Genomic DNA, 11,647 nt, shown 5'->3' with positions numbered 1-11,647 from the left:
TAACAAGAGCAGAAAGCAAGAACAAAATAATAATAATGAAAAGAAAGCCACTGACAAAAATGGAAAAGCCTATAAACAGTCCAAGGTCTGTTTGTTGGCCTTCACGAGTGTTTTCCAGTCAGGCTGCATATAGCACTCTTTCTTTAAGATAGATCCACCTCACTTTTGTAGGAATTTGTGAAGCAAAAGGTAAATTGATGTACATAATTTGATAGTGAATCATTAGTATTTGTTTCAAGATAAAGAAAGTGGACCATCTGATCATTAGATGGAATTACAATATGAATTAATTATTGCAACAGATTACATAATTGGTTATCATATTAAATTTCTCAACTGTTCTGAAAAAAAAAAAAAGTTAGCATGCTTCTTTAGCTTGGTTGTTTTCAGTAATACTGTGTCTTGATCTCTCTAGAATGATGGTGTTGACCTGAACCAAGAGAGAAAAATCTGTCTTATAATGTAACTTCTTAACTGAATTCCCTCAGATAATAAGTATTTATAGTGGGCATCTAAAATTTTAAAGAGAATTGACTTAGAGTGCTCCTTAAAGCTAAAGATTCTGGGGCTTTTTCCACCGAAGTCCCAACTCAAAGGCTGGAGCAAGACAGAGATCTGCATTTATAACAAGTCCCTCCACTGGTGATACATCTGAAGAATTACTTGCTAAAGACTGATTTATTGAACTTTCACAGGTTCCTTAGCGTAGTATCCAATGATGTAGCCAAGACATCTAAATCAGTGATTTAGTTTGATTATCAATTCTGTCAAGATTGTCTGCTTAATATTATGACAGGAGAGATTGTCATTTTTATAGACTGTTATTGGTAGAAGCCATCATCCTAATATACTCTTTATTTGTGATAAATATTAAAGAACCCTCACCTGCTTAGGACCACTCAATCTAATTTCTGATACAAATTACTCTTTTTCAACAATTTTTATCATTTTCATGACAATGACAATGGTTACCTGGTTTTTCTCATGGAATATTTTTCACCGCAATAATACTGTTTTGCAATCTGATATTTTGAAGGTGCAAGTGTGCCTAAATTATATGTGTGTGTTTTAATTGAGATATAATATTTATTTAATTTTGAAATGAACAAAAAGTTAGGCATGAATGATACATATAAAATTGAGAGCAATAGTTATTCGGTTCCAATTAAATATTCGCAACCCTATCATTTAGTTCCAAAGACTTAAACTTATTCAGATTTTAGGGCTTCTCTGGTTTTTAAACATTCCACAATTACCATGGGCTAGAAAACAGGGAGGATCGGTCTCCTAAAAACCTCCGCCTTAAATGCCACTTAAGGAGACTGTTCAGAAACACATTCTTTCAAGATCAGACTTGTCACAATGAAAACCTCTTGAACTGGTCTCTGGCCGCTCCCTGAAGTTAGTAAGCAACTAGATGAGGAGAAGCATGAGTTTAGCGTGTCAGAGAAAGTTTATTTGACATAATTCATTTAGAGATGCTTTGAACAGATAGTAGAAATTAGCTGGTATTATTGACTGCTAGATACATTTAAGGACCTAATTCATACCTCCTCTGTCGAGTGCAAATTCACCCTAAATTGGAGCATACACACACATTTTGTAATTTCTGTGAATGATGTCTTGGAAGAGTAGACAATAGATTAGTTATGCTTCCCTGATTTCAGAGCAGCTAAAATGCATCCTGGAGAAGCCCAGCACAACTGAAGTTTCACCTGATGCTAGGAAGAGCAATGCACTTGGGCTCAAACTCAATTCAGAGACTTTGAATATTTATACCGATTCTCATCCTGCAGTCCCTGCTCACCTGGTTTCCAGGAGATTCCACTGGTATTTGAAAGAAAAATATGCTTCAAAGAATATACCTATGTTAGATAGCAGGAAATAAATCTTGAGCCAACTGTATATGGTAACTTGTTCACTATCCAGTGCTGCCAGTCAGGTGAAGCATAAAGAATTATCTAAGGAGATTTTGTAGAGCACGTGTGTGTGTCCAGATTTGGGGAACATTTGACCTTTCTTAGTCACCTATCTTTTCATAAGCATATAGTGACAACATAAACATAACTCACAAAGCGTGTTCAAAAGGTTTAATTCAAGATTCAATTACTGGACAACTAACAATCTGTGATGGTGAACCATAAATGTATATCCTACACCAATAACATGCTATTTGACACTTTAAGTTTCAAGAACCTATAAAATATGGAGATGAAGCAGTATGAAGAACATACATTCTTAAGGATCATAAAAATAATCAATTTAAGATTACTTTAGTAATATTTTGTCCATTTGATCCTTGTAAAATACATGTGTATCCACTATCCAGGGTTCGTTTACACATAGTGGAACAGATATTAGATGTAAAATTGCAGAACTAATTTTATATCATAAGAGCAATAATTCTTACAGTGGACAATAGTTAGGCGTGAATGATACATATAAATCATGTCATTGTTTTTGTTCTGATGTTGTTTTCTTAGTCTACATGCATATTTTCCTTGAGAGAACTCTTAGGGTCTGTATGCAGGTCTATTCTTATTCTCTGACATAAAGTTACATGAATCTAGAGAGTGGCAAACTGGCACCTGTTCACAGGATACAGCCTCACAGCTCTGCACTCTAATTAGTCAAGGTCATTTAAATACATTTTGCATGAAGCACCTAACGCTCCATGCGCCATTTTGTGTGTTTATCAAATCACTAATCAATATGCTCCGCCACAGGTACATTAGGCTTTCAGCGACCAGAGAATGCTGCATAATTAAACTGGTCCAAGCTGTCATCTGCATAAACAGAATTAGTGTGTGCCATTTTTTCCCTGATACAATTCAATGGAATGTGTTTTAAATGGAAAGGTATCACCATCAGTATTTTAGGTAAGCTTAAACTGTTTTACTTTAAACTTTAACAAACCTAGTATTAAACTGGCTTCGATTTCACTTTCTTTCTCCAACATATTACCTGCACTCTATTGGTAACGTAATTTATTCCATCCTCTGTGGAGAGCCAGGATCTTATTTGCCAGCATATTTATCTTTCCTGCCACTGCACTGTCATTCATCTGCAATCTCCACCGAGGACCAGACCTGCACAGAATTGCAATTAGGATTGATTCAACTAAATCCAGGTCACAGAGCCAATGCTGACAGGGTGACCTCAAGAGATTTTCAGACGCTGAGTTAGAACACACACACACACACACACACACACACACAGAGCTTGGATTTACAACCCATTAGCTCCTCCGGGCACCCATTGTAATTTGAACTGCAATCGGCTTTCCCCCACCTCGTAAGTTTACCTTACTATATTGTAAAGATAAACTTCCTTTGAGCAATTTTGAAAACCAAAAAGCAAGAGAGAAATGGCTTGAATATACCACGTGTAGGTATAAATGTGGCATCTATGAAAAAGAGCCACCTGATTTCCACTGAGATTGTGCACCTTAAGCTTTCTCCTCAATGCATGCAGGAAGGAAATAGAATGCAAAGCAAAATAGATAAAGTGGTTCTGCTTGCACATCCCTGTTGTGACAGATCTTCAGCTGTTCCATCATAAGCACTAAAAGAGCTTCCCCTGTGTGTCTGTTAAATGGTCAAAGAATTTCTAAATAATTCTTGTCTCACTGGGACAGTTTTGTGGGTTCAAAAGGCAGTCGCTGCAAGCGCAAGCAATAATCTAAGAGTCTCTCTGACCCATCAGATATTACATGGCATATCAATCCCAGGGTTCTGCACTTTACATTAGGAGCCATCTATTATAGATGACCTGTCCTCATCCTTGTTACACAGTAGAAGGAAAGAAAGTTTGCCAACAGGGAATGAGTCAAACTTACTCTGGAAAGTCGAAAGGAAATTGGAAACGGAGAACAGTAGCTGAGTAATCTTCTCTAAGTAGATTTTCTTTACATTTTTCTCTCAGGAGGCAGAATTTTGCTCTCCCAAAGGGATAATGTTGGATGGGTAAGAACAATCTGATTTAATCTAATAAGGGAAATGAGAACATCACAGAAAGCAAAATTCAATAAAGGAATATCAAGCTGAGCAAAGGGGAGGATTATATAGTCTGGCGAATAGTATGGGGGATGAGGTGTCAATGCTACCACATTCTTTTTCCTGCTTACGCAAGTCACTTGGTGAAAAAAGCCAAATAAAAGATCCCATCCACTCCAAAATACAGGAAAAGTCCATTAGAAAGCATTACAATGAACATTACGGTCATCATATTAAAGCAAACAACAACAAAAATTGACTTTACTGTAGTTAACTTTGTGGTAAGGAATAACGAGTTATTCCTACAGGATAACCACATTTCTTTCTACAGTAGAAGCAACTACATTTTTTTTTAACCATCTTACATCAAGCAAAAGACAGAAATGACAGCTTAAGGTCTACATATAATTCTCAGAATTCCCCATACATTTCAAGAGTGGAAAGATGAAGTTCATAAAGTATCTCTGCAACTCTTTTACTCTGAGGGAACGGAAATCTGTTTTTAGACCTTGAGGTAAAGGGCAAAGTAGTACACAGATCACACATATTCACAATGGGATCATACATGCAAATTTTTTTGGAGAATAATAAACTAAAGTGTTTATAAGCTACTTTGTTACCTATAGTCATTTAAAAGCATACCATCATAGTTTCCCTATTTTTCTAACACTTATTAGGAAAAAGTCTTAAAAGTATATGATGTTGTGTTCTTTTAATTGATCCCTTGATAACTGAAGGATCCAGAAGAGGATTCTAAATAATTTAGAAAAGTAATTGAAGTTTTATGATGAACATACTTGCTAAAAGTAAAACAATCCTTATCCCTGATTGCAAATATTGAACTTCTATTACAAGGTATTTAGAAGCTGCACCGATTCTTCTGTATTTAAAGGGATTAGCAAGTGAGAAAGGTAAAAATATGTTTCATGAAGATTTTTGTGGAGGCAAGGGCACTAAACATCAAATTTACTCTCAGTTTGGTATCACAGAAGCTGTTTTATCCCAGTGAGCTGATTTTACCTTGAGGGGGATAGGAGTCACAATAAACAAATGCCCAAGGCATTCATAACCATGAATGTTATCTTTTAAATTGAAAATATAGGGTTTTTATATCTAGTTACAAAGCTCATCAATTTGTTTTCTACAACACTATAAAATAAAGTACCTAAAACATTCACATTTAGAATCACAAAACTGTTTTGTATGAATTCAGAGCAAAATAATTTTGCCTGTTTTGGTTACACTAATGGTAAAGCCTGAAAAATTTTTAGCAACTATTGTAACTTTATTTTGGATTATGTCTTCATACAGTATCAGTCAGATATTATTCCTTAAATCACTATTCTTTAAATAGAGATGAGTAAATACTGGAAAATTCTTACTATTTACTATCAATATTTCTTATTAACCTTCCTCAACTTCTGTTCTCAAAATGGGCATGTTTTTATTGTGGCTTATTTTTCATTATTACATTTTAGCTGATACCTTTCTTTCTAAAGATGCACTTTAAATCCCTAGACATTAAAGAAGAAATCTTAGTCTAATCCAATCCCAATGACAAATTATGGCATAGCTATGTTATGCTTCCAACAGGCCTTCTGGGTGACTAACATTAGCACTTAAATGTTAGTGCTATTACTCTGAGTTGTAGATATGCATTAATAGTAAAACCAAATCTTTGTGAAATTTAGGAAATATGAGAAACATAGCTAAATATTATCTGAATATTTCAAACATATATATATATATAAAGAATATATTTCAGACCACGAGTTTAGGGAAAACAATCTGAGTGGACTGGGTTGAATGTTTGGGACCTTCTTGAAGCTTCAATTCAAGTGAAAAGGAGAAGGGAGTATATTGCAGGAAACCACTGAACTTTATTTTGCCGTGAGCTCCCCCAAATAGATAAGAACGTTCTGATACCACCATGATTTGCCAGTGCACCTCAATTGGCACATCTTAGAACAATAGCCTTCACCTTGCTCCTCGAACTTTAGAGTCGGCATCTGGATCAAATGCAGAGTTTCGTTTCGGAGGTCTGGGGAAAGGCGTGAGAGCTGTTGTTTCGAACAAGTTTCCAGATGCTGTCAGTGCTGTTGGCACAACCAGAGCCGACGCTGAGTAGCGAGCGAGGCCATACAGTTATTTGCAGGTAGCCCAGACAGACCTTCCTACGTGGCTCACACAACAATAACCTAGGAGACATGTAAACTAGCAATGAGGAGGCAATGAAATTCTCTTTTAAAAATTCTGAAGAACAGATTAAAGATTGAATGGTAGCTAGCTGGGAGAACACTAAAGGCAATATCTCCATTGTCCACAGGAAATCTGAAGACTTTCTGAACTAACCCTAAAATTGGGGAGAAAAGACTAGTTATCCAGATATATTTAAGTTATAAAAAAAAGTAGAAACTGAAAGATATAAATAGTGATATGCAATTGTAAAATAAGGTCATAAAAATATATTCAATCTTGAATAAGTGGTCGGTCATAAGTTGGAATTTACCAAGATCAGGTTCGAAGAGCAGGGAAATGCCCCACATAGGCCAGAGATCTGGGAAGTTTCGATTTAGGAGAATATGTGTGGTAGGTCTGTAGTAGGTTGCAGATAAAATTTTAAATGTGTTACCCCATAAGTAAGTGATAGCTGACATTGTAGAAAACTTATTTTCACATAATAACTTTCACTTGGGTTTTTATAGGGGCATTATTTGTAATCGCTAAAATTTGGAAACCACCAATATGTTCTTTACTAAGTGAATAAGTAGACAGACTGTGTAACACACCCAGACAGTGAGATATTATTCCTCAATAAAAGGAAATGAGCTATCAAACTATAAAGAGCCAAGGCAAAGTCTTACATGCATATAATTTAATGGAGGCATGGTGAGAAGCTGGTCTAAAAAGCTATATAATGTGTGATTCCAACTATGGAACATTCTGGCAAAAACAAGCAAGCAAACAAAAATCCATAATCAGTGGCTGCATGGGATGGAAAGATAGGGCAGGGAGGTGAGGCAAGGTGAAGAGAGAGAAGTATGTGAACTTCAGGACATTTTAAGAGCAATGAACTATTGTAACTGTAAATCTAATCACAGATACATGACATTAGGCATTTGACAAAAGCCATAAACAGAAAAACAAATGGTGAACTCCAATGTAAACCATGGACTTCAGTTAACAATGTGTTAAAATTGATTAATCAATTATAAGAAATATGCCACTCTAAGGTGAGACATCAATAACAGGAGACGCATGCTAGGGGAAGAACACATTATGAAAACTCTGTATTTTCTGGTTATATTTTTCTGTAAACATAGCACTGCTCTAAAAAAAGGTTATGGAATTAAAAATACATGTATGATAGGGATCATGTACACAAAGAATTATGACAGAAGAAAGCAATATGTGGTTGGAAACTGATGGTTGAACCCAAAGGATCTGTATTTAATCCAGTTCAAATTCCCAGGAGCAAGGCGTTTGATTATCAGTTTCACGTTTGAAAGTGCGTCACACGGAGACCAAGAAGGCGTCAACAGGAGACAAGCGAGTTAAACCGACGCCGGGTTTCCCAGAAGTCAAACTGACAATGGACAATGGTATTTTGATATCTGCACAGGAATATAGAGGTGAGGAGGAGGAAGAGAGAAGAGACTAATAAGAAAGGAAGGTTATCGAGTGTGGAAGTTCCAGAGGAACTGGTACTGGGAGCCAGCAACTGGAGTAATGGAGCACGACAGCGAAGAATAACTCCGGAACGAGAAAGATCCGACTCCGGAGATGTAGTTACACTCTATCACGAACAGTTTATTTTTGCTTTGTTTTCAAGAATAATGGGGAAACGTGTTAAGGATCTTGAGGAGGGAAATAGAAAGCAGAGAATTATACATTCCCATGAATTTTTTGAAGTAAAAAAGAGAAATGGAAGTTCGAAAGAGAAGAATGAAAACAATAAAGGAGTTAAACGCCAAGGTGAACCCGCAAAAATGTCCTTCAGATAATAAGCCCAAAGCAGAAATGTATAAAACAGGTTAAGTAGAAGGCTAGAAAAACTGCCTGCCGAATTAAAAGAAGAACTGGAGAAATAGGAAGAAATGGATGGAATTAAGCCCATTGTTGTCATGAACCACAGCAATATGATTGAATGCATAGGTAAATTTGTTTTGCTTGTAGGGTGTCAGGTTTGGAGGAATTGTAAATGAGTTACATGAAAGTTGAATTTTATTTCTAACAGTTATACTGTTAGAATAAAAGGAGATAATGCAACTGAAAGTGCTTTGATGAAGTTAAATGCTCTATGTATAAGCTGTTATTATTATTATCTTTATCTTGTGATTCCAGTGCTGGTCCTTATAACCATGCTTAAAGCTAAACAATTTTAATTCATTCTATGACTAGGATGTCACTAACTTGTACATAATGCCCTATTAAATTCTAAATATATTTCCTCTAAGTTGACAGCACTTCTGTCAACTCATTTGCAATGCAATAAAAAATATCTCTCAATCAATTTTTGTAGCATAACTTATTGTTTATTAAACTAAATCCTTTTAATTTTCCACAATATATTTCTTAAGAATACATATAGATCTTAAATATTTTCATTTTATTTAACAAGAGATTATGTACAAAGAAGACTCATTTTTAGTTAAATATGCATATAACTGAAATGAAACAATATGTTGCATTCTAGAATTTCATATTATAAATAAATTTCTAGAAGAACACAATTATTTCTGTCTCCCAGATCAAATTAAAAAAGAACTATACATAATGACTAATTAAATCAAGATAATTGATATTTATTCCACGGAAACATAGAAAGATCAGAGAATAGCATATTCATATATGTATGACTATAGATAGGTAGATGTATATATATGCAGAAAACACAAATTTAATGTAGAAATATCACATGCTGAAGCTATAAACTGAGCAGGTGGGCAAAGGACCTGAAGCTGATTCACAAAGGACGACACTCGTATGGCGAATAAACACACGAGGAAACGCTCCCGGTCGCTAGCCAGCCAGGAAACGCAAGTCAAAACAACCATGAGGTACCACCTAACGTGCATAACTGTGGCCCAATTAAAAACAACAACAACCGAGAACAGCAAATGCTGGAGAGAGGGCGGTGAGAAAGGAACTCTTATCCATTGCTGGTGGACTTGGAAATACTTAACACCACTGCGGGAGGAGATATGGTGATACATCAGACAGATGGCAATCGAACTACCACATGATCCAGCAATACTGTTACTGGGCAAAAGAAATAAGAAAAAGATCACGAGCAGCTGTTTACCCCTCTATGTTCATCACAAGAAGCTGGAAACACCCTAAATTCCCATCATTAGAAGTGTGGATAAAAGCTCTGGTACCTACACACAATGTGACACTTCGAATCCCTAAAAGCCAGCAATGAAACTCTTCAACTCGTGGAAGGATCTGGAAGACACTATGCTGAATGAAGCGAGTCAAGCACTAAAGGACAAATCCTGTGTGAGTCCACTGCAGTAGGAGCAAGCCGCAGAACCGGCACAAGCTCAAACTTGCAGGCCATCAGTCTGAACATGCAGAACATGCAGCCCGGTAAAGAGCAGACCTGTGCCAATGAACCACACACCATCCGCTCCAGGAAGGGGAGTGTAAGTCCCTTGGCCAGAGGGCATCTCACAACAACTGGATCAAATGGTTGGGAGAGAGGGGAGTGGTAGCCATGTGGATCTGGTGTGAGGTCCCCTGGAGAGAGAGGCAGCCCTGTCAGAGGGATGAGGCTGACCGATAGGAGAGACAGTGTAATTGAGGGGAGAGGGAATGGTCATGCTTGAGGGAACATAGGTGCATGCCTCTGGAAGAGAGGGGAGGGAGAACTTACCTCCAGATTGGGGAGGAGAGACTGAGAATGCTCTTGGGAACATTAGGTGGGAAGGAATTTTAGTGGAGTACAGGGAGTGAGCTACCTTGAATTAGGGCATCTGGAGGTGTCCCAGGAGGGCATCTGTAGGCAGGTGCTGTAGAAGAGTGGGACACTTAATCCTGGGTATGCTCCAGAGGCTGTATCGGTGAGACCCCCACGCAGGAACTCCACTGGGTGAACTGGGCTCTACCTCAGACACACTTGGAACCTGAGGACTTAAGTCGACAAATGCATGGTGTCGAGGAAGCAGAAGACAGCTGACCCAAGAGTGGTGTACTGTTGGTTGGTAGACAAACAAGGTCATGCTACATCAACGCCCTACATGCTGTTTTATTTTGCTTATGCTTGTTCACACTAGAGTGTATGTCAGAGATGCATGCATGTGGGGGTCACCCTCTTGAAGTTATGTTATTTGTTTTTGTTTGCTGGTAAATGAAACCCTGGGTCGTTGAACCTATAGGGAAAGCAAATAGAACAAAAGTTTGCAGGGTGGGGAATACAGAGGGGTGGAGAGATAAAAGTGAGATGATATCAAGGAATGCAGGAAAGAAACATCTGTTTGGAGATGGATTATGGAAGCAATTGTACAATTCTGTGTGACATGATTGAACTATGAAATGATATGACACGTTACAGATTTTATTTCCACGTTACAGAAAATTAAAAGGAAAAAAAAGCATACATCTAGGAATAGGTTTTGAGCTGGCACTAAATCCTAGATCCAACTTAAGAACAATTAGTTTTTAGATCTCAGCTCAATACACACTCTTAGGAAGGGTTCACAGAAGGGTGTTATAGCAAAATGTGGCAGAGAATGTAGATAGAGGCTGGCTAGCAGATAAACTAGCATCTGCGGACTTAAAGGCTTGTCTCCAAACAAGCAGCCCTCTAAGTGAGATTTCAGCTAAATCCACATGGAAGAAGCACACCAGCATCAGTCACTGGACTGGAATCCCTGTCATCCGAAATTGAACGAGGAAATCAGTACCAGAGCCTAAATCGTGAGAATCCGGTGTGCAGAAGGCGATGGTTGACAGCGGGAGCCCAAGATTCATTTGTGGAACCACATAGGGAATCCGTCTCCAGAGAACTCCCCCTGTCCACAATTGAGGGATGGGGTAAAGTGGTCACTAAACATAGTGTGTGGAATAAATGGAAATGTGCAACTATCCTTCAATTTATAAATTGTTTTTAAAGAGGTTACGTGCATGTCATGAAATATTACTCAACAATAAAAAAATAAGTATTGTTGCATGAAGAACTTGGAAAAATCTCTAGGGAATTATGGTGTTCTCTGACCATTGAGTCAGTTCTGACTCTGAGCAACTCTCCTCTCTGATAGCCCTGAGAAGACATCATCCTTACACTCTGCGCTGTATTTGAGCTTGTGCTTTCAACCATCTCACTGATGGTCTTACTCCTTTGCAGCCCTTCCACAGGGTCTGAGTCCTCCTGACAGCAAGTCCAATGTATGTCAGAGGACATTTCACAATCCAGGATTCCAGGGTATAGTCTGGCTGTGCTTCTTCAAAGACAAGGAATTATACAGGGAAATGAGTTAATGTAGTATGACTTCATTTATGTAATATTTTTGCAATGATAAACCCCATGAACTAGAACACAGAGTCGTTAAAAAAAAGAATGCCAGGCACCATCAGCTTTCTTCACCATGTTTGCTTATGCACTCATTTTGTCTTCAGCAATTGTGTTGGCAAGGTGAGCATCACAGAAT

This window comes from Echinops telfairi, unplaced genomic scaffold (assembly GCF_000313985.2).
Source record: "Echinops telfairi isolate 266 unplaced genomic scaffold, ASM31398v2 ScPeMD7_18;HRSCAF=68, whole genome shotgun sequence".
NCBI lineage: Eukaryota > Metazoa > Chordata > Mammalia > Afrosoricida > Tenrecidae > Echinops > Echinops telfairi.
The sequence above is the reverse complement of the archived record's forward strand: the minus strand, read 5'-3'. Positions refer to the sequence as shown.